General features: G+C 34.4%; 1 protein-coding gene across 5 annotated transcripts in view; it reads left to right on the top strand.

Annotated features, from left to right (window-relative positions):
• LOC129800873 (rap guanine nucleotide exchange factor 4) overlaps nt 1-25,743 on the top strand; it is a 147,399-nt gene that overhangs the window by 27,692 nt on the left and 93,964 nt on the right. The window lies entirely within an intron of this gene.

Here is a 25,743-nt window from a genome sequence, read left to right as displayed (position 1 = left end):
AAATGAAATTGACTTGAGATTTTTTAAGCCTAATGGAAAAGTTTATTCCGGATATTTCAGGATTTGAAAGAAAATTCTTTTTTTGCTTCTCATTAACAATTTATGAAAACTTGTATTTTCTATCTCTCGAATATTGTTGCACAGTAGAAAAACGCAAAACCTGAGAAAGCCTCAAGAGATATTTTATGAGAAAATGCTGAAGAGAATTCCCTCAAGTATCAACTACACATTTCGAGTGTACTCAATTGCAGAATAAGACGATAGAAAAAGAATATTCTGGGGGATTTTCAGCAATTTATCAATTTAGAATAATTTTCAGTCATCTCACTAACTTTAATTATGTAAGAATTGAAGAAAATGCGAGATGAATAAATTATTTACTCATTCAAATGATAAATATATAGCTTCATAGCTTCGTTAATCTCGCTACATAAATCACTGAATTGCCAGTGAAAGAGATTATAATTGTATAAATGCCCGCACATTTCTGTCTCATTAATTTTAAAGTCAATTAGCGGTTTAAGTTTTCAAAAGCTTGCAGACTTTTTAGCTACATTTTCAGGGGTCGTTCTTCATTCAAAAGTGGAAAATTATATCATTGTATGTAAAAATTATAGTATTCTTTAAACTTACTGAGGCTTTGCTAATTCTTTCTTAAATACAAATGATTAGTTAGAACATAATTTTCAAAAAATTTATTGTAGTCTAAAAATACTTTTCTTATTCAATTTTTTTTTAAATTTTCACAAAAAAACATAGTTAAGTTTATTCACTCATGTAAAAACTAAATGTAAATTGAGAAAAAAATGTCTTAGGAAAATAGGAATTTACAAAAAGAAATATTGTACTGATTTTACATACTTAAAATTATGAATATTCATAAAGCACTTTTAACGTAATTTTCTCATACTTGTTCGGAATTTAATCTTAAATAAAATTAACTAAATTAATATCTAATAATTATCCCATAATTCCCGAAAGTTTTCATTGCTGAAAAAATATTGAAACAATTTCAAATTGGTTAACTATGTATTTGGAAATCTCCTTGATCTTGATAAATTTGGGGTGTACTATAGTTGCTTTAAAGTAAAGGTAAAACAAGTAAAAATCGATGAATGGCATGAATGGAGAAAAGTTATGCATCACATTCATCTTAGAGCCAAACAAGGCATAGTAAAGTAAAAGTTTAACTTGAACTCAGGCACGTAGCCACAGGTAACTTTTATACTTTTTCACCATCGTTTCGAGGTATATTTTTGTAACCTTAAACTATCTCAAAAGCAAAGTGTTCTCCAACTTTTCCCTCCCCTGGTACGTGGCAGAGAAGGTGAGAGCTTTTGGCGGGAATTGATGGTGGGATGTGATGACTTTTTGGGAAATGACAGACTACCCAAATGCACTTGCTAGAACTTTCCTATGACTTTCCATCTCTTCAGCAACTTTTTAATACTTTACAGTCAATTTTTCAAACTCAACGACGAACTGATCCCAAAAATATACAATATGGAGAGCGCACTTGATGAATTGGAGAAACTCAATAAATTTTTCACAAGTCACCCCAAAATATATTGAGTCTGGATGTTTTCACTCGAGCGTGTTTGGAAAGTTTAACCTTTCTAAAGAGATTCAATCACAGATTAAATCGAAGCCTGACAACATGTAAGAAAAGAAAACATCGTGTATTGATTTCAGTATAATAATTGAATTTATATCCTTTGAAAATCAATATTTGATCCCGCGTCTTTGATATATTTAAGATTCCTCAAGTGAGTTCTTTTGTAAGTGAAATATAATCCAAACCCAAATAGGTGCAAATACAAGAATTCATATAATTATTACAATACTGCTCCTTCATGCATATTCAATTCATCCTGTGAAATTGTTGATTGTCACTGAAGTAAAGAGAATAATACCCAAATAATCTCTAGCCATGAATGCATTGGATAGCAAGACGAAAATGCAAATTGTGTATTGTGCAATTGTGTATCGTAATTGAATTTAGAGACAGACTATAGGTTGTATGAAATTAAATCAAATAATACGAGGTTTGGATAGCTCTTAGATTACCCATTAAGAGGATTCAATCATATATTCAAAGTTTCGAGGAGTTCCCAATGCTTACTCACAGTTAAGCTCATAAACTTTTTACGTAAAATGTTAGTTTGATTTATTACACAAAATTGCGGACATAAATCGTATTTTAGGAGATCATTAAGAGAACAATTTTGATAAAGATTCATTTAAGAACTAATTTGGGCTTTATTTCCCTTGAATTTTATGACAGTGCTCTCAGTCAGTGGAATGGTTTATTAAAAAGTGACGAAAGTTTCAATTACTTCAAATAATCCTACACTTTATTTTATATACTACATATTTTTGTCGCTAATATGCATTAAATTTTTTTTTAAAGTTATTTAAATTCTTATGACCTAGGTTCGACTTATCTCGTAAATATGTCAAAATTTATTTAAAAAAATTATTCAACCAAAAGTGATTAAAAAAAAACTAAACTAATTTAAAACAAAATGACTAACCGCTGCGCAATACCAAACAAAATCCTAAATTTCTTTTGAACACAAATAGTTGCTTTCCTTGAAAATTTACAAACTTAAGCGGTAGAGTTAGACTTCTAATAGTACGTGGCGGACACTTCCGTGGAATTTTCCACAAATGTTGATTGGTCACAATTTCTGTCCTCATTGCAGGAATTTAACAAAAGGTGCAAATAAAATGACTCAATTGCTGTAACTTTTTAAAACACTGGTTATTCATAAGACCACCAGTACTGGCATTTAAGGTCCTAAAATCTTTGTTGTTTCGATGACGAATATCTCGAAATTAACTTAAGAAATTTCGATTAAACATAATTTCTATATTATAATCAGATTCTTAGATAATCTTTATGTTGCTGTTATATAAGTTTTCCGCAAAATCTGACTATATTTTTTTCAAGAATTCTATACCACATTCAAGTAAATCTCTCTGGGAGTAGCATTTGCTGGAAAATTTCACCATCCCAGGTGATATAAGCATCATATTACACATGCTAATGCATCAAGTCTCCAGCGGATATTGCTATCGGTTTCTCTCACTTCCACTTCATGTGCATTTCCCTTGACATCGGATTCCCTTTCCAGCTTTGCACTTCCCAAAGCTTCTCACTCTTTATAAGACATATGCAAAATACATTGAATACCAAAGTGAAAAGTGTTACATCGACATAATAAAATTGATAGCCATTGCGATCGACTGATATCAATTTCATTTTATAGTTTTCCGCAATATTGACTCAATGTTAACTTCTTGCTACTACTCGGAGCTTTTGGCAAAGTCTCAGGTTCCAAACAACATTTGATGGTGACACATTTGCAAATATATTAAAGTCATAAATTCTATTTAGTTTACTTCCTGTTTCTCCATCCCATTTTGTGGGTAGGAGTAAAATTCTCCAATTTCTTGTGACATTTAACCCTTTGGACTTTATATCCTTTTTACATGGTGGCCAAGTGCTTTCAATTTGCCTTCTAAGTCACAATAAATTTTCCTCTTTTGCTGGGCTTTTCTGGGCAAGGACTGCAAATGACGCAAGAGGTGCTACTTCTTGATCTGAAACTAAAGAAACTCACGTACATTTACCTCAACCTTACTCTGCCAGGTAACTCAAGAGAAAAGTCACTCTGGGCTATTGAATTCGATTGAAAGTTGATTTGTTTGTTTAAGGGTTGGGACTATTTGGGGGAAGCGGTGACTTAAGAGAATGATTGGAGAAAACAGAAGGAAATAATTAATAGGAAATTAATTTTAAGAGTCAGGTTTTGCTTTTAGGTTTGTTCTAGAAGTTCTAAGGTTTCTCTCATGAAAGTTTGCCAAATTTTGACCTTTTTGTTCAAATACAAGAAGACTGAATAGCTCATCAGGAACTATTAAAGACCTCTAAAAGGCAGTTAATGCAGCAATTTAATTTTCAAACTTATAGTTTGTCGAGATAGTTTGGAATTTATCGAATTATTAATTTTGTAAAACGTTTTAGGGAGGCTCGGGCACATTTGAATTGGGGCAGTTTGGGCTTCTTTCTCCTATTTTTAAAGCTATTTAATAATGTAATTTAACTTTGCAGTTGGTTTGTGGAGCTAAATTATATTATGATAAGGTCCCGTTTTATTTAAAAATAGGAGGAAAACGCCCAATTTCATTCATTCATTCATTTTCAACCGCTTATCCCTATTGGGGTCGCGGGCCCATGACATCCAATCTAGCAGCCCACGCCTGTCGGTCCTCCGCCACTTCAGGAAGATGTTCGGGTTCGATCCCGAGGCGTTCCAAGGCAAGATTCTGAATTTGATTCAGCCACCTTGTCCTAGGTCTGCCTCGAGGCCGAGGTCTCCTCACAATGGCTTGCATAGCTTTTCTGGGGAATCTTTCTTCATTCATGCGTTGAACATGTCCATACCATCGAAGTTGTGATCTCTCAACCCGAAGAAGCAGCTCCTCGATTCTTAGTTCCTCACGAACGGCCACATTCCTCACTCGATCTCTACGAGTGATTCCCTTTACCGCTCGAAGGTACCTCATCTCGGCAGCTTGTACTCGCGATCTTACCCTTTCGGTCATTACCCAAATCTCATGACCATAGGTGAGAATAGGAATGAACACAGCTTTGAAAACCGATAATTTAGCCGATCGACTAAGCTCGACCTTCCTCAACACGCTTCTGCCAAGCTCCCTCATTACTGCAGAAGCCTGACCGATTCGCGACGAGAGTTCTGCCTCCATCCTACCATCACTCGTGAATAACACCCCGAGATACTTGAACTTCTCCACCTGTGTCAATGAGTCTCCACTAACATGTAGAGTGCATTTCACAGATTGTCGGGAAATCACCATTACTTCCGACTTACCCACGTTCACCTTCATACCTGTTTCGGCACAAACATTTACAAATCGGTCAAGTGTGCGCTGAAGCTCTTCTTCGGAAGATCCAAAAAGAACCAAATCATCTGCATAGAGGAGATGGCTCACCCTGAAATCCCCAATACGAATCGCATTCCGCCCCCGACTGCGTTCCATAATCTTGTCCATGTATATTATGAACAACAATGGTGATAGAACACACCCTTGGCGCAGTCCAACACTCACTTGAAAACCTTCCGATTTGGATCCGTTTACACGAACACAGCTACTACAGTCTCTGTACAATGACTGAATGGCTCCTACCAATTCTTCATCCAGTCCGTACTCGTGCAGTACATCCCAAAGTTGTTCTCTCGGTACTCGGTCATATGCTTTTTCCAAATCTATGAAACAAGCATAGAGTGGAATTGCATACTCCCAAGCCTTTTCGACAATCATCCTCAGGGTAAAAAGCTGATCCGTGGTGCTTCTACCAGGTCTGAAACCGCATTGTTCCTCACCCAGTCTGGGTTCGACTATTTCTCGACATCTTCTCTCAAGGATTTTGGCATACACTTTGCCGGGCAAACTCAGAAGGGAAATTCCCCTATAATTGGAGCAATCTTTCTTGTTTCCCTTCTTGAATATGGGTACAATGACCCCAACTTGCCAGTCCTTTGGTGCTCTCCCACTTTGCCAAGCCACCTTAAAGACACGCGTGAGCCAATTGACACCCGCTATACCCATGAGTTTTAGCATTTCGGGACGTATTTCGTCAATTCCTGCAGCTTTTCCATCCTTCAATTTACTAATCGCATACAGGACTTCACTCTCTGAAGGACTACTTTCCTCCCTGCCTTTACTCCTGGGTACGTCATCATCAGTGCCTTGCTGAGGATTGAGCAATTCTGAGAAGTACTCTTTCCAGCGATTTAAAACCTCTTCCTCTTTGGTCAGAAGATTCCCTTCCTTGGATGTTACTCCTTGGATGGAATTGCTCTTCTTCCCTCGGAGTCTTCGGACTGTTTGCCAGAAAGTTTTGTTTGCCGACCTATAGTCAAGCTCCAGCTTTTCACCGAACTTTTTCCACGCCTCCTCTCTAGCGGCTTTAACTGCGAGCTTTGCAGCCTTTCGCGCCTCAACATAACGATCACGAGAATCAGAATCCTTACGTTGTATGTACAACTTGTAAGCCTTCTTTTTCTCTCCAACGGCTTCTTTTACTCCCGGTGTTCCCCACCAAGATGACCGTTTCACGTTGTTCGTCACATTAATGCGCTTAACGCCACAAGCTTCTGTAGCCGAGGCCAAAATGGCTGTTTGGAAGCAGGCCCATTCAGCCTCTATGTCAGAAGGAGACTGTGGAATTTGTTCAAACCTTTCCTGTATGCCCTTCACAAATTTTTCCTCAACGTCTTTCTTCTTGAGACTCTCCCACCTAATGCATTTAAGCACTTTGCTCTTACCCTTAGGTAGAGCGGGAGGATCTTCGTTGAGGTTAATTTTTGCAAAGAGCAGGTGGTGATCAGTTGACAGTTCAGCACTGTTAAAAACTCGAACGTCTTGGACAATTCTTCTATCAACACCGGGAACCAGGACAAAGTCAATTATTGACTTAAGTCCTCGTTTTGTGTCTTCCCAGGTGTATTTATGAATCTCCTTGTGCTGGAAAAAGGTATTCATGATCGAATAACCTTTGATTGCGCAGAAATCCAGCAACATTTTACCGTTCGGGTTCTCACTCTTATCCCCGTTCTTCCCAATCACACCCCTCCATGTCTCAGAGTCAACACCAACATGGGCATTGAAATCCCCAAACAACACAACTGAATCCGCTTCAGAAGATGCCTTATTCAGGACTTCCTCCACTTCATCTAGGAAAGCTGGGTACTCTGACGATGCGTTCGGTGCGTACACCTGCAACACCGCCAGGGAAGATCTCTCAAGTTTGATCTTGATACCCATCACTCTCCCACTGTGTGTCCAGACATCACAAACCCTGTCTGACAGCCGAGGGCTTGTGAGTATCCCCACACCCGCCTGTGCAGACATTTCCGGTGCCACTCCAGACAGGAAAAGTTGCCACCCTTCCTCAAGATCCACAGTTCCACTACCTCTTTGCTTAGTAGACGAAACACCAATTATATCTAATTGGAATCTTTTTGCTTCGCTCTTAAGCTCCTGATGCTTCCCTGTGAGTGAAAAGATATTCCATGTAGCCATTCTGAAGTGCCGTTGTCGTCGTGGTAGGCTTGTCAAACCTGATATCACTCCAGAGCCTCTTCCGTTACTCTGGTGCCCTCCGACCCCGGGACCAGCGGTTGAAGCAACAGCTTGTCCATTGTCTCGCGTAGGTCGTTTCCGGTGCAATCCGTCCGACATCCGAGGCTCTTTGTTGTGTTTTTTTTGCTGACAGGTTACTGTGACAACAGGGTGCAAACCTGATGCACAGGCCTCCTTACCCAGGAGACACGGGATTTGGGTCCTACTAAACCGCGGACCCAATTTCATATCTGCCCCAATTCAAAAGTCCCCCACTTTTCCCTACTCGATTTTATAAACAATTTACTAGAATTAACATTAAATTTTATTGAAGAAAAAGTGCAAAATATTTCCTTAATAAGTTCAAAAACTTAAAGAAAAAATTATAAAGTTCACAATTATCTCATTTTCCCTCATATTTACCGAGTAGTTCTTGTGTCAAACAGACAGGCTGTCGATTGTCGATTTTCTCTATTTGAAAATGTAAATGTCTATTTTATGCTTCAATATTCATCTGACAATTCCTCGTAATTGAATTAAATCTTCGAGTGACTCTGCCAATTTGATGTAAGATATAATTTTGCTTTAAATAATAATTATTCTAAAATAGCACGCAAAATAGGAAGGGTAGGTCTTTATGAAAGTCATCACCATAGAAATGGTATGAAAATTCATTGCTATGAGTTCAATATTTCGAGTAGGAACTCTGCGAGGGAAATTACAATTTCCTCTTGTCGTGGAAAATTGGATGGAAAATGGTTTATAAATTGCTGTATTGAGTTGTTAGTTTGAGAGTTAAGAGGTTAACACATGCAAATGATGACAATTATTATGCCTAATTCAATTTCTGTCGCACTAGCGAAAATTTCCTCTCATTCACACATAATAATTATTTGCTGTTCATTTCGTAATAATTCATTTTCAAATCAACTTGGATATTCACATTTCATTTTCCATTCCCCAAAATTGTATCCCTGAGGTTTATTAATTGATGACTATGAAGAAAAGGTGGAAATTTAGGGGGAAAGGATGATAAATAACAAAATTTATTGATTTATGCCTATCCACCCGCACCAACATTTATGTTATTCAATGTTGTTTCACAAAACATCGACTCAACCCTCGAGGAATGATTCATGAAATTGCATGACAATTGAATTTTTCATTATTTTATGGAAATTTTTACCAACCGAGTGCCAGCTGCAAAACCATCGACTTTCAATGCATCCTCATCTCCAGGGAGATCAGAGAATGCAGCGTAGAGTGGCTCGAATCGGTAGTCAACTCTTCTCTAAATATTTTACATGAAAATATAGGCCAAAGAAAAATAAGAGACAAAAGAGATAGTCAGTTTGAAGAGTACTGCCAGAAGTTCTACAGAAAAAAATTGCACATTATTTAGATTGCATACAAAAAGTAGAACTTGATATTTTCACTTTGTCACAATTTTAATTCTCACCCTACTTCTTTAATATGTTTCCTTCACCTTCATAGTCAACATCACCAATAATTTTCAATATGTTTCTTGGAATGGTCGAAATTTCAGGTCAGATTTTGTATTGATCCCTGATGATTTATTTAAATATGTTATCGTTGCATGAATGAAATTCTCTAAGCCTCTTTTCGAATTTATGTTCTTGGAAAAGAGCTAATTGAAAAAAAAAAGAATTCAATATGATTTTTTATTGCTTGGAGCATAATATTAAGAAATGTAATAGGATTTGAAAAATTAACTCGTCAAAGGCGCATCAAAGTAATATAGAACATTTTCGCCCTGGAAATTGATTATTATTTCTGCGAGGAGAGCATATGAGATTTAATTTTTTTTTTATTTCTAATTTGTCAATTCATTAAACATTAATTTTGTGCTTTTAAAATTATTTTGTAATAGGTAGTTTATTCAAATCCGCAATTACTCCATTGCAGAATTTTTTAATAAAACCCAAAAATACGACAAAGAATCCGTCCTTCGAAGATTTTCTCTCTTCTGCGTGTATCATCGATTCTATCGGTTCTACCTCAAAAGTCGGTATTATGTTGATTTGAGCCAGAAGTTTATGTTGATCTGAGATTGATCTGTCCTATACGTTAGACGTTACAGCTTTATTAGAAGATCTGTCTTCATTATTTTTTTTAAGTGCCTCATTATCCTCTGTAGAGCCTTTGGAAGTTGTTCCTTCCTCTAAAGAACTGTTGCGCATCAAACCGGACACCACCGTAGATCTATTAAAGATCTGTTCAAGCGTACTTGCTAACCTCCGCTAACTTAAATGAAACTTTCAAAAACGAAAACTTTGATAACTTATATTATATTATAGCCAGACTTCAAAGGATCTATTTTTGAAGTTTCTATTTTATTCATTTTATCTGATTTTGGGTATTTGAGCATGAAAATAAATCTCGTAGAGCTCCTTCTTTATGCTTCACTAAACAACGCTTGCAAAAATACTTTTTTGTTTAAGCAGACATATTTACACAAGAGAGAAGCGCATTCTTTTCATTATTTTTGGCATTGTGCTCAACAAAGTGTATTTAATGCAAGTGAAAGAATTTCCCGGAGGATGCACTTTCTTCTTCGTAAAATTCTTTCATTTATTCGTATCAAGATGAATAACTTGAGGAAGAAGAATCGTTTGCAATTGTTTTTCCATCCGCAGACCATAAAATTGGAAGAAATAGAGCTTTTTCCATGAACTATTCACACCTCTGTGCAAAAAGCTACGAAAAGATTAACAAAAAAAAAGATAATGAAATATACAGCGTTTTCTCATTGCTCTTTTCGCTAAATTAATTATAAGTTAAATATAAGAGCTTGTCTCGAGGATGGTAGCGAGAAAGTATAGAAAAAAAGGACGAAGTATAAGAGAATACTGTGGAAGGGAAAATATCTCATTCATCAGAGCTTTCGAAATTTAATTATAAACTTGACCATGTTGTGTCTCAATACTTTACTTTTCAGTGCTATTGTTTAATTTTAAACGTGGTGTATGTCAGCACAGAGTACAGAGGATACTCCAAGCTTTTCAACTTCACACATTTTTTTCCACCATCCCTTGGCACAATAACGAATGTACTTCTTTTTCAGCGACACAGCAATTTTCGCTAACAATGTTTAAAAATAGCAGAGAAGTTTATTTGTGGTGTTGGAAAAAAACACGTGGTTTATTCAGTAGTATATTTTCCAAATGCCATATAGTCCTTTCTGTCAAGGATGTTACAATTTTGCCAAATATGTTTGAGTTCGTCCTTTGAATTTCTTTGCTTTAAAAAATTCATGAGCTTTGGTTTAAACCTATTTCCACTGGTAACTTTGTAAGTTGTTTTTACCGGTGATTTTTTCCTCCCTTCCATTTCCGCTATTTCAAATCAGTCGATAGCATATTGGATTTTTCTAAAAGGTTACTCTGTTACAGGAAGATGAAAGAAAAATTCGGAATTGCGAATGCATTCTTGGTAAAAAGTTATATTGATTATTGGGAATTGCATTAAGAAATCGCTTTAGGTAACATTGGAGAAAATAGGTTTTCTATTTAAATACTTCTCGTAGAAAATTAACATTTGATATCGTGGGAATGGGAAGTTAGGATACAGAACAACCCACGTTCAATGATTAATAGACCTAAATGTCTCTGCAAATTAATCAGGACATTCTCTCTAATCTCCAGATTCTTCTTGTCGATTGCACATTTAAAAATAAAGCTAGGACAAGCGAATATCCTATTATAATTTCATTTAATCTTTAGAAAAAACCTATTCAACTTTAAAGATGTTTTTTAAAGTTATTATGTTACTGAAAATAATTTAAAATCTTTTCCAGAAGTGGTAAAATAACTGTGCAATAAACTGAAACCGAAGTACAAATTTCGGTCTGTTCATTTTTTTCTACGGTTTTACTTCAGTATGTCAACTTTTCGAATGTCTGAAGGTTAACATTTTGTTTAAATTAAATGTGATTTTTTATATCGCCACCCATCCCTCTTTATACCCAGTGCAGTGGTGGTATAATAACTTTTAGATACTATCGAATCGACAGTATCGATAAATCTATATCTGTTAGATGAAGTTTATGTCGACTTTTTACGCATTGTTGGGCCATTTATTGTGACATTCTTAAAAGAATGAAGATGTTGGTAAATATTTGTATTCGTTGCGGGAAGAGCAGCTATCGTTTAAATTTTTCAGAATCGACAGTCGATAGTTTCGAAAACAAGTTATCATGTCACCCCAAGTCTCAGGCCCTAAGCTGCCTAAGCCGAAAACCTACACGGTTAAACAACTGTCACTAACTCAAAATCACTTACTTAAAAATAAATAAATAAATAACATATCTGTAAACTACACACTTTTAAGCACTCCTATGAGTGATTCTGCCAGGCTTCATTAAATGTGATAAATGTAGCACATTATGTGTCCCTGACGGTTGTCCTCTAAAGCGCCTTAATGCCCCGAAAAATAATCCATTTTTGATTGAAATGTTGGCATAATAAAACAGGATTAGACCGAAATTCTCCCTTTGATTCATAGATTAGGATGAATTTTCGAGTCTCCGTTGATCAAAATTTATTTATTAGTGCTCATTTTGTAGAGCGTACAGACCATTTGACAGTCGCTAACCCAGTCGACGTTTGAACCCAGCAATCGTAATCCTTTATTCCTATGTCACGCTCAAATAATCATCTCTATGCGATGTCGAAGATTGCTGGAGTTTTTGTTCGAGTCAACCGTCTCTGTACTTCAGTGAGTAGTCGCCGTGGACACTTCACTCCGAAGACGTTGAAAGATGGCACCTTCAGTTCCCCATTTGCCTTATAGAAGTTATAATATTATTTAGGTAAGCCCCATCAAGGCTTACAATTTATTTTTGTCTTTAATACAGACTAAATTTTATGTTATTTTAAATCAGACCTTATAGTGCAGAATTATCATCATTCAATCATTTCCTTTCATATCTTGGTATAAAAATAATAAAATTTATTCCAGTACTCAAGTGAAAAGTCCTACAACTTTATAGGATTTTCACTGTAATTTATTCCACAAATAAAAGCTCTCATCCTTAATTAAAAGACCCCACAAAGTGCTGTTCTACAGTCACATTTTCCATTCTATTTCGACAAATGACTTTTACGAGCTTTCAAAATCATTTGAGATGTTCCAATTTGAATTTATTTTCAGCTCATGACACGATTGCAGTGCCATTGAACATGGATGCCAGGAGCAAACTGTTGGGAGTGGATTTTCTAAAACGATCTTATTTAATTTTGCAAAGCTTTTTTCCTCCATTTCCTTGTATCGATCCACTATAAAATACTGCAATAACTTGAAGCTTTCTTGGCCCCATGAGAGGCTTTCCAAATGACCCAAATTTGTGGTGATAAAATAAAAGATTCTCTTATCAAGTGCTACAAATTTGTTAACATACAATTATACCATCGTACTTTATGCTTGATTTGGCTTTCGTGCAAGTGTTTTCGCTAGCAATATTTATTTCCAACACGTGCCTTCGGAATATAAATCATGTAATTGAATTTTAACGTCAGTACTTTCCCAGGAAATATTTAGATAGGACTCTCACACGGAAATCTGTCGGTTGATGGGTCATTAAAATAATAATATCGTTTTAATGCTCCTCCAGGTCATTGCTCACTTTTTTGAATGTTACAAGGCGCCATGGTTTCCAAGTTGTAACAAATTGTCCCTTTCCTTTGGGTGCAAAAAAGGTCACGTTGGGAGTGTTGAGAATGCAAATTTTCATAAGTATATATTGAAGGGGGATTATAATGTCAATTTTGATACCATCTTTAAAGGAAGAAAACTTTGCCTAGAACAATTCAGTGGATCTCAGTAAATGAGTCAAAGGCACGACATGAATACATAACAAATTGCTCCTTGGTCAGGAAAATCGAAGAGATTATACTTTAGGACTCCCTTTCATATTTTCTTTTAAAGTACTTTGTGAACAGCGGATAAAATTTGCAACTTTTCGCAAGTTCATATTCCAGGGCTATTAAAAACTTTTTCAATTACTACAAAAACAACTTCATTTTTTTCTATGCTAGGAGCGCTTTTATTCAAATTTCAACTAAGTTTTTTTCAGTGCATATATTGTAGACGTCGTATTAAATACATTACTTTTACATTTATATTTATATTCGCATAAATAATGCACTTGGTTATTGTATTAAAAATATCAAACTATAAAATACTATTGAAACTTATGTCATTAGCATAGTTTTTTTTATATTAACACCAAATAAATTGGGGGTGACTTCGTGGGGCGATTTCACCCTCCTACTGTTCCTAAGATTTTCTTAAGTATTAGCACTTAAGGATGGTATTACCGATCCGATCTACCATATCCTATTCCCAGTACTCCTTTTTGATTAGTGAAGTAGGGTAAGGGCTCATAATTTTGGACAGAGCATAAGCATAAATGTGGTTACTCTCTTTTCAGAAGAGTTCTTTAGAAACTTGGCAAGCTGTTTATTGTCTTTGTTTTTACTAAAATTAGTCTTAATACGTTTAAAAATGAATTGATATGTAGAGGTGCATTTGACTCAAACTTTGGACACCTTGGCTATAAATTTGGATACCTTGGCTGTATCTTGGACAGCTAATCAAACTGTCCAAATTTAGAAACTGTCCAAAATTATGAGCTCTTACCCTATGCAATTTTAATGTTATAGATTTCATTTTCAAATAAGCAAAACTCAGTTTACATACTTTAAGTGCAGCTAAGGATTTACGTGGTCAAATAAATACTATGTCTTCTTATAAATATGATATTCACTGAAGTATAAAAGAATATTCATCATGATTTAAAGAATAGTCTTTAGCAGTTACGTAAGGCTGAGAATTGAAAGACAAATAAGTTGTGGATGTACAGTTTTGGTCACTAAATTATCAAATTGATCAGTAAAATAACCAAATTAGTAAGAAAGTAATTACAAATTCTCGCCAAAAAAGTCTCTCTATTTTTGGCTATTTGCATGATATCCATTTTATTTCTATACTGAACAATTATATTAACTGACCATTTTTACCAAAATACTGCCCAATCTTCTGGAGCCTTAAAGTTTATAGATTAATCTTCGGATGAGTTGAAAATTGCCTATCAGGTCATACGCTGCTAATCAGGCATTTTTTGAATTTTAATTCTTCAGATACGACAATTTTGGATACTAACGACGATATATCAATGCTTTTTACAAAAATTGTCCTAAACAAAAAAAATCAGCAGAAATCAAAGATAAATTAGGATAAGAGATAGTTTTTCTTTTTAATTATATCATTTCTTGGCTATGGGACTGAGAGTACCATATTGGTGATGAATCGGACAGAAAATCAATTTCATTCCTCTTAGGTACATTAAATGTTCCCCTTTGTACTAAAATATACGTTTTTGATGCTTGGAATATTATCTGTCAGCTATTGACATCCTCCTTGTCCATCTCCAACTTGGCATGCGGTTTTCCACATGACTGTGACCAAAACCACTCGTTGGCGGATCTCCTCAGTCCTCACACAGTTTCATTTGTTAAGGACATTAAAGGGATGTTATTCCTGAATTTTCTCCCAATCTTACTTTAAGTGACACGCGTCAATCTATTCGAAGTATTTTCATTTTACAGAAAAAAAATCAGGATAAAATTATTTTAAAGATATCTTCGCATGTGAAAGAAAACTTGGGATATGATTTTACATTTCAAGCTCATTACCTTTTCATATTTTTCTCTTGAAAGCACTTTCTTTTAAAGAACTGTCAAGATGTGACGAAAGTGAGAGAGAAATTGAAATGAATTTCCATCTTTGTTCATATTGCGATTTTTCCCTGAAAAAAGAAATGTCTCATTTCCCATTTTAAAGTAGACTTGAGGGTGATAAGCTGTAAAGTAAATCCTCTGAGTCTTTAATAAATATTGTCTTGGCTTTCAAGTATATTCATTCCCTTCTGAGCATATTCTGGAGTAAATTACACTTGATGATAAAATTGCTTTGGCACTGTGACCATTGAAGCATAAATTTGACCTTAATCCCATTAAAATGATTTTCTAAACATGCACAAAATAGGGCCTGTGAAAGATCACATTAAAGTCTCTGTCGTGATGCGAATCTAGGGACGAAAAATGAGCATTACATATTTGGGTGATAGAATCTTAGTCAAGAAGCATATTGGAAATATCAGAGTATTATGAGATCAAAAACGGATGGAAAAGGAAAGTCATCCACAAGGAAAAGTTCTCTTGCTCCAAGGAATACATATACACAGAAACAGATTTTCCCATTCCAGCTGAAATACGGTTTAGATATACTTCCCTTTCAGCACTTGGATTAGGCTAGAAGCTGTACACGAAATACAAGGATTGCACTGAATTCCATGGAACAGAGTTAACAAGAAATTATTTTCTTCTATTTTTGTATTGGATTTAGATTGAAAGTTTAATCTTAATTGTGGATATTGTTAATTTCAATACATTTGTAAGGTACTTTAGAACTAATAGATGGTTTACAGCTGATTTAAAGCATTTTAACTCTATTGTGAGCGTCCCGACGATATAATGTAAGGAGTAGAGCTCGAGAAATTAGTCGAAATGTAATATTAGAGTTGGAATATGGTGGTGGTGATGAAAATAAAGGTGAATTAAAAAGTAAGAATTGTGTTCGTTCCTTAATCTAAACTCGCCACAACTTTAAAACCTAAACAAAGCATAGATATAAAAAAATATATTTTTTTTCATTTGCGAGTCTCATTCGTGTATCGGTATAGTTTTCTAAGTAAGAAGTAAATATTGGTTTCACGATTAAGCTCCAGTGATCGAGAAATTAATAAATTGAAGTGTGATAGATCTCATCCCCAGAGTGCGGCGCCCTCTAACGGGTAATTTTTAGTGCGCAACATATAACTTAGGAATTCACAAATATATAACATATACTATAGAAATGTATTTAAATGAAGCGTTAATAATACAACGTAAGTAATGTAGTAATGTATTCTATTCTTCAATTCCCAGTAGGAATTCACAAACATTTACAAACAATTTTACAAATTATTTTTTTCTGTGCACATCTCCTTTCCGCAGAAGCCATGTTGGGTTCGTCATCTTTGTTGAATTTGGGTTCGTTGGAAAACTTTTAGAATCCTTTATGGTAATCCTTTATAATAATAAACTGGTAATTTACCAGTAAGTAATTTGAATTCGATTTTCAATTTATAAACCATTGAACATAATAGAAATAAAAAAAATTGGTGGGTTTGATTTGAACTCTCAATATTCTTCTTCAATAAATTGAAATTCTATATCTGAGACAATTTACCATATTTTTTAAAATAACATTTATTGATAACACAAAACCCCAATAAAACTAAAATACATCAATACAAATGTAAAGATTTTCAAATCTTATCTTCGGAAATTTAAGACGAAATTGTGTATCAACTCTGAAAGACCGTATTGATTTTATTGTGTGAAAACTCCTGATGACTGCTCGTGACAGAAGGAAATTCTGGCACACAAGAAAATCCTCAGGGTAACATCATCTGATAAAGGGAATTGTTACTACAAATAAAATTATTAAGCAATTAAATTTAATGAAAGGCAATGATGTACAAGAATTTCTATAAATTTCTCAGCACATTGTCGCAATAGGGTTGTAACTTGTATAATTTCCCTTGAGAAAACCCTCAATCCCCAATGGACTGTTCATTACGCCTGAGTACTAAATTACTATGCCACTTCAATTGTTGTGCTCTAACTTTAGGTCCTTCATTGCTTTTCTCCAATTTTATTTTCACTGACTGAAACAATAGGGATTGCAATTTCGAAGAGCAATACATCACGTATTAATTACAAGTCTATTGAGGCCATTGTCAGTAGCATTTCTGCACACAAAGCACTTTTTTTGCCCCAGAATTTTCTTCATCATCAAGGATACTCTAGCATGTTTTCAATGGCCATATTCTCAAGTACACCAGAAGGCTGCCGATGCATTTCACTATTTTTTCCCATTCATAATAGTACTCAAGAAGTTCAAAATGGAAGTCTGTTGGGACTCTCGAAGAACTTCTCTATCGATATGCAGAAGTCTCTCCATGTTCTCGAATAGTGAACACGATGGATTATATTCACTTGTTGCCTCACTAATCCGGTGGGTGGTCTTATATATTGTGGCAAAACCACTACAAATCAGCCGTTCATTGTCCTCAACTTCGTCCGCCCTAATACAATTCTGAGGATTATAACGTCGAGAGGGAAATACCGAGGTGTGAAATCCTAATTTCGTATGATAAATAGAAATTTATTTTCAGCGAAATAGTCCATACTAGATTAATCACACTTGATTCACCATTGCGAATTAGTGCCAAAAAAGCAATGTGATAAACTCTTTCCTCTTACAAAAATCATCACAGCCTAAAAGGAGTGGAGATGTTAATTGTTTAATGAATGTATGATTTATTCATGGACTGGTTTTATTTATATATAGCCTTGGTAATCTAGATTTTTCGATACTGTAACAACGTTATGTTTGACTCATGTCAAAGGTATATAAAATTAATTGAGAAAATAAATCAAACAATATTCTTCTTAATTTATCACAATATTAAGTTCTATTCAGGAAAAGTAATGAATGATTTATTTTTTCAAGCTAAATTTTTCCGCAAAACAAAGACTGTCTGGAAACAGTAAATAAAATTAAATAAATAAAGTTAAAAAGACATCATGTGATTAAAGTAAACACTAGTGATAAGCCATCAGCTTATTATAAGTGAGTTTCTTAACGTGACCTAAATCGGAATGCATGCAAACTCATTTTAGGTTACTCAGGACGAGTCAAGGTAACTGAAATTATTGTTTATGATCCTGGAAAATATCTTTTTTTTCACTAAAACCATGAAATAATACAAATGGCGTAATCGAACAAGGATAATATATGAACGAAATGTGAACATATATCTCCTTTACAATTATGTCGCTGTAATCATCAAAATCGGTTAAGCAGGAGGCGAGATAATCGAGGTTATGTGATATCTAAATTGATTTTTGAGATAGAAGCACCCCTGGTGTTGATCCTACAAATATCAAATGTTCTGCAAATATGCAGTATCTTATCCTTCGAATTCGGTCAAAGAATAGAATATAATAGAATGAATTATAAAATTCCGTGAGCACACAAAATTTTTAATTTCACAAAAATAGGAAATCTTGCTATACGATTCTAACTGTTTTCTCTCTTATCGTTTCAGGTAAGCACTGATTATTTGATAATCGAAAAAACTGAACTGGAATTATGTAAGTCCGCACAAAAATACATTTTATTTCCCGTCCGTTTAGTTAATACTTTCATTCGACTATCAACTATAGTCGTCAGATGACGTTTAAAAATTTTGTTCCTCTATTTTTTTGTATTGATTTTATTAAATCAATTTTTGGAAGCACTGACGGTATAAATTAATATAGCAACCAATGTCCTCTGATTTATTAATTTACTAATTTACATAGCTTTAGATTTAGAGCAATAAATGAACAAAACATAAAAATATTTTAAAATCAATTTAATATAGTGGAATAAATTATTAATAAATTTCCATTTAAGTTATGCTAAAAGTTATCGTCTTTTGGTAATTGTTAAGTACTTACTCAGAAAATCTCTTTCTTTAAATTACATGCAATAAAGGTATGTTCTTCCTTACCTAACAATTTTTATAGCAGAATGAATCTCTACATCAAAGATTGTCTCCTAATTTTACATCAACTTTTGCTGGCTTTTATTACGAACGTTCCGACTTGATAAATAGCATAACTTCTTAGTGTTCTCCCTGTGTGACTTTTCCTGGCTTCTGTTTGGATTATGCATGTCTCTGATAAATCCTCAATGTACAAATGACCTTCCTTCATGATCGTGACACCTTACAAATCAACGCCGTTTTTCCCATCAAGGCACTTTTCAGCGTTTTCCCACTCAAATCTGTCACATTTCTTTTTAACTGGTGCAAAAATACCTCCAAAGTCTGTCGTAAGAATATTTCATCCGCCCACTTTTACACCTGTAATCACACGTTGAGCTCAATATAACACGGGGAGAAGTTTGTCAACCCCTTTTGCCACCCACTCCGTTCCTACCATCAAGATATGTCTTGGTATTGTCAGAAGCTTTCTCGTCATTCTTGCCAATTGCTCGAGATAGCACTCTTCTTTTGGCTGACGATAAAACATATACAAGTGCCGATGAGAATGGAGCCAAAGATATAAGCCTAAAAATAGAGCTATGACTACGTTTATATGCTGTTAAATAATTTTAGATGAAAGCTCCTCTAGGGGACGAATTCTGTAAACGAATGAATTGAGAATTGTCATGAACTAAAATATTGCATTAGTAACTGTATATAGTGACAAATGATTTACCTGGAGGCCACAAACTTTAAGTAGCAGTAGACATCATAGTAATTAATAATAATAATAATAATAATAATAATAATAATAATAATGCTGGCACAATATTCCATAAAGGAACTAGACCTTCCCGCAAGGGGATTTCTAGATATGAATTATTATTATTTTTTTTACACTGGATGAGGCTGTCAGTCCCATACCACGTGGAATCAAGTGCAATGAAGCTCACTGGAAGCAATCCGAACACCTTTAACGCCAAAAAAATTCCTGGTGACCTAAAGGGGAATCGAACCTGGGACACTTGCATCATAGAGCGAGTGCTCTACCACTTGACCCATTGAGTGCCATCATAGTAATTACATCCTTTTTTTTAATCTTACACGCAGCAAAATACTTCGATGATTAAAGTTTATCTCGATACTTTTACACTTAAAAAAATCCAATTGTACCATTATTTAAATTTTTTTAATAACGTGTTTAATTGACATTTTATTTAAAAAAAAAAACCGCAGTATTACAATTAGAAAATCCGCTTTGAAAAGGAATGCTCTCTTAATTTGTAATATCAAAATTATATTTAATTTCTTTATAAGATAATTGATATTAAAAATATATCATTATTTGATATTTAAGGTATTTAAACGTTTAGTGTTCGAAAATTCTTGAAAATTTCCCTGAATTCCCTTATCACAGCAAGGGAATAATCCGACCGGATTAGGACTATTCTCTTCCTCTTGCTTCGGCTCTAGCTGAACGGAACCGAATGAAACCCTATAAAAAGTTACAGTAAAATTTAAAACTAAGAATTCTATAGATTTTAAATGGATTTGAAAAACAATATAACATTTTTCGACATTAACTTTTGGAGAATTTTTAGGGTAATTCTTTAACAGTCTGTTAATGTTATAAGTAAATCTGATAAACTTTTGTGCTAAATTCACAAGCAGGACAATAATTAAGGCAGATGAGAATCGAATGACCACTAAAAAGAGCGCTATATGGAGCCCTCAGTGATTGATACATATGAATCGCATTTTCGAATAGTTTCTCTGAATTCATCCAATAAATATGTTTAAATTTGTTTCATGATATTCCCATACTGATACAGAATTCCTCTACTGAATCCATCATAATAACAAAATGCGATGATAGTCGTTTGTTAGGTTTCAAATCTGTATATTATACTTGTAATATGTCACACGAAAGTCTTTTAAATATTGAATATTTAAAAATTAAATATTATTAATAAATAATAAATATTATTAAAATATATATTAAAAATAGTAAAAACACGTAAATATTAAATGAAATTTTATATTTTAAATTTTGCTTGTAAACACCGTATGATTAAACTTTGAAATATTTCGATGTAAAATAGAAAGTCTATTGGATTTTCTATTTTAGCTGGGACATCCTCGGGAACATTGCAATAAAAAATGGAGAAAATTTATCTAAGAAATAAACCACTCCCGAGACACACTGATGTTTTTCGAAATACCTTAGAAAACTGCGCACTATTATTTGAACATGTTTGGTTTAAACTTAAACAAATTTAAGTAACCCGTATGTAAACATATACCCTGTGGTGTGGGTTGAAGTGGTGAGAAAAAAAAGAATCACATTGAGGTCGTTTGAAAATAATAATAATAACAATGATATGAATGGTGAGGCTGAGGGCGACAGACTGGGTCAGGATGATGGAGAAAAAGCAGCAAAGAGGAAAATAGCGACATTATACCTAATGGCAATCATTTCACCCTAGAAAGGTTTATTTCTCCTCTCTGTGATTTATATCCACCAATATCCATCCTTCTGGCATTCGCCACAAGCCACCACCCCAGGTCACCCACCTCGTCTCGGGGAGTCTCTGAAGGAGGACATATTTTACCATTCTCCATCCAGAAGAAAGTTTCAACATACTCTTTATATAGCCCGATATTGTTCTTCGATGTTTATTTATCAAAATCTATACTGTGGTAAATGTTCTTGGCTGCTTCTGTAATAGATTGAAAATCCCATTTGCGAAGGGAGTTGCGTGTTGAAGCAAATTTTCCTTCATTATTTTTCACCCAGGCTCTCTGTTTTCTACCCTCAAAGACAAACACAAGACGCTCACCATTTCAACCCCATCATGAGGGCTACCCCCGCAAAGAAAGTGTGATGGGTACAGAAATCTCACGAAAAGTTGATTGAGATACCAGGCGGTATTCCGGGAAAGTTTGCCCAAGTAAATAATAGATCGTCCTTGAAGTTCATTGATCATTAAGAAAGAGTATTGATGAATGGCAAGTGCGAACACAATATTGCTTTCAAGTCTAGCTCTCAAGCAGCATTGTGAGTTCTGTCATAAAATGAATAAATTATTGTATATATATACTTGAATGCATAAAACGCAATCTGGATTATACCATTGTGAAACAGAAGATGGTAGAATTTTCTCACATGAAATAGTCAAAATTACTATCATATAAATTAATATGATCATTTCGGTGACCATTTTTACGCTAAGATAGGACACCAGCTAGCTAGGACAGTGTGGCTAAATTTCCTTTAACTAAGCATATAACCCGATCTCTTCACTAGTAACCTTACAAAGTTGATACTGGGTTTATAAAATCTATAACCTTTGTTGTAGAGTTGAGTCGTGAGACGTGACGCTAAGACGGCAACGGTTGCATGGGGCCTAAGTTAAAAAAAAATCGTTTAAATGAGTCTTAAGGGAATATATCAACAGAGATTGATCGATTTTCATTCTATACTTCCATTTTGAAATTTAAAAAAAACTTCCACTGACATAACCAGGGTAGTTTTATCTCTTTCGGCGGGGGCATGACATTTCCTGTGTTTCCCATATGTTTCTAGCGAGCCGAAAAAACTTTTGGGTTTATTAGCTGTTTTCTGTCATTGTAGAATGAATTAGCAAAAAATATAAATGCAAAATAAAAGCCAACTTAATATTGAATTGGCAACCGAAAACCCCAAATTGGCAACCTACGTAGTTTTGGAGATATCTCGTGAAATGTGTACGAAAACTGGGAAAAATTTACATTAAAATCAGTCGCATTTTTCAGAGCTAATATCACCCCCTGTTCTTTCGGCGTATAAAATTTTCCATTTCCAAACCACGGCATATTCGAGCATCTCAACAATGAAGCTAATCAAAAACAGATTTTTCTTATCTTTCAAGGATCCTCCTTAATTATTCCTTAGATAAATTGCGAAAATGATCGGTATCACAGTAAGTTATTTCCCACTGAAAAATTCTTAAATTTCAGATTTTACTTCTGTGTAAAGTAGATTATTGAAGTTGCGAAATAGCTGCGTGATGGAACCAAAAGTTTTGCAATGTTCTCATTGTGACCTTATAAGGCAATTTTTTTAAAACATTTCGATATACCACTTGAAAATTTTAGCAGTAAGAGGAGTCTGAAAAATCCCAAAAAATTACAATTTTATAAATCACGCAAATTCCTAAATCTTAAATTTTAGCGAATTTTCAAAAGACTAGATCACAAAGTTTTCTCGCAAAAGTAGTTAATATTATGTTTCAAGTTTTCCCTGAGTGTCTGTACCACCATCAAGTCTCAATATGTTATTCGCCATAGAAGAATATTAATAATTTATTATCTTTGTGCTTTATGTTTTCACATTGCGTATGGGTTGTGTATTTGTCACAGAACATAATTTATGGAGCATGAAATTTTTTCTCACGTAACTTTCCTCAGTAACATTTTTTTTTGCGTTTCTGTTATTGTCACAAATAAAATTTCATTGGGCATATGCAATAAAAGGACGTAAATATCCCAGATTGAGATTTTGTGAATGTTGAAAAATTCTTTTGAATAATGCAATATTATATTTTTGCGAAAATTCTAAAAGAGTGACATGATGAAAGCCACGGCTGGTGGGTGCAATTTATCACATGAAAATAAATTTTCGTCTGTGGGGGAAATTGGCGGAAATGTGTGCCATTTTGAAAGCGTGCCACTTCATTGGTTTAAAAGCTCTAATCTGTTCCACACTGTGTTTGTCTCTCGGCACAACATATTGAACAACTGTTGCATTCTTGTCAGTTCTACCACCCACCCAACACCCAAGCCTTCCTCTGTCTTTTGTGGGTGGTGCAAGAGGCGTCTTTTTCTTGTATATTTTTGGCACGGAAGCTTGGAATCTTTCCCATATAAAGCAGATTTGCGGCAAAATGCATTGGCGTTGATATCAAAGAAAGAACCAATGTACTCAATATAGAATATTGACTGAATTACAATAGAGGGAAGTGGGGAACATTTGAATTGGGGCACTTTTGGAATTGGGCTTTTTTCCCCTATTTTTAAATTGAACCGAACCTTATCGAATAAAGATGGATCCTAAAACAGGCTCAAAGCAGCAATTGATTGTAGTTCCGATTAAGTAGTAAAAACAAAGTAAAGCTTCAAACTCCTTTATTCAATGATTTGCGAGACATCTAATTAATTTTTGTAGTTGAGATTAATAGTGAAAGCACAAGCTTTAATGTGGAAGACATAATAAATAATGACTATATGCCTTGTAATTTAACCATATTTAATATTACAAGTGAAATTAAAATATGTAATTAAATGTAAATCTTACTATAAACTTTTTATACACTTGTCATTTACATAAAACTTAGAAAATTTGACCACGACAACTTTCGCGTACTTAAGACTACAAAGCAGACTTATGTGTTTTTTACCAACTTTCTAAGAAAAGAGACCTAATTATATTACTTTAACGACATACCAAAATTGTCTAGGCATTTTCAATTTCATTTGCAATTTAGAGTTATAACAAACATTAATTTGCTTAACATTTCTTTTGAATGCTCCAACTAAAAAATTGATTTGTATACCGCAAACAGGGGCTGTCTCTTTAATATTAAAAGTATACTACGTGTTTAGTTCATATTCGAAATTAAGTCTACCAGTCATTTTTTCTAAACTAAGAAATTATGTTAGAACAAATAATTCTTCGAACATTTACAAGGATTGATTATGTTTTCTTCGCTCTTGTTCTTGTGATTTCCTTCTTCGTCGGACTCTACCACCTCTACCATGGATTTTGGTCCAAAAACAAACCAACTACACCTGAAGAATATTTTCTTAGCAACAGAAATATGGGTGTGATTCCTGTAGCTCTTTCGCTCCTTGTGACTTACATATCAGGAATGAATATTATTGGAGTAACTTCGGATGTTTATGCCTACAGTATACCTTTCACTGGTTATACGCTGTTTCGATGTTTGTCATGCTTATTGTCACTTCCCATATATTATTACCAATTTTTTATGAACTTCGACTACCTTCAAGTTTCAGTTATCTTAAATTGCGATTTGGACGAAAAATTCAACTTCTAGGAAGTTTAATATTTATTCTACAAATATCGCTTTTCTCATTAATAAACCTCTACTTACCAGCCTTAGTGCCTAACCACGCAGCAGAAGTTCCAATAGCCTTAACTGCCGTAGTTTTGGGGTTTGTCTGTATTTTCTACACTGGGATTGGTGGATTCAGAGCCGTGATCTGGGCAGACATATTCCAGACACTTCTAATATAGTTGGATCTTGTGTTGGGATCGTTTACATTGGAGTTGGTTTAGTTGGAGGATTTAGTGAAGTTTGGGAAGCTGCAGAATGTGGTGGAAGACTAAAATTATACAAGTGAGTGCTATACTTTAGCTTTAGAACCCTCAGATAAAAAACTTTCAAGGAGCTTATAAATATGAATACATCCTTTTAGTTTTAATCCAGATCCTACTATTCGAATTACGACTTGGACTTTTATTTTTGAACATTCCTTTCACATTACTCAACAATTTGGCCTCAATCAGACGTCCATTTAGCGCTTCCTATGGGTCTCCAGTCTAAATCAATCTCGGACAGTCTTGATTATGTTCTATGTAGGACAAATACTATTTATATGATATTCTATTATAATGGCTTTGGTTATTTACGCATAGAACGAATCATGTGATTCGGGTTTGATTCAAAAAATGTATCAACTGTTATCTAATTTTGTGTTCGAAATATTTGAATATTTTCCGGGTCTATCCAGCCTGTTTATGTCTGGAATATTTGCTGGAAGTCTCTCAACATTGTTGCTGCCATTCTTGTTATTGGTGGGTTTTCTAAAGAACCAGACATCATTCTTCCAAAGATAGATGGATGTACTTTTAACTTCACTAGTCC

This window comes from Phlebotomus papatasi, chromosome 2 (genome assembly GCF_024763615.1).
Source record: "Phlebotomus papatasi isolate M1 chromosome 2, Ppap_2.1, whole genome shotgun sequence".
Classification (NCBI taxonomy): domain Eukaryota; kingdom Metazoa; phylum Arthropoda; class Insecta; order Diptera; family Psychodidae; genus Phlebotomus; species Phlebotomus papatasi.
Note: the sequence above shows the minus strand (reverse complement) of the source record. Positions and strands in the feature narration are given on the sequence as shown.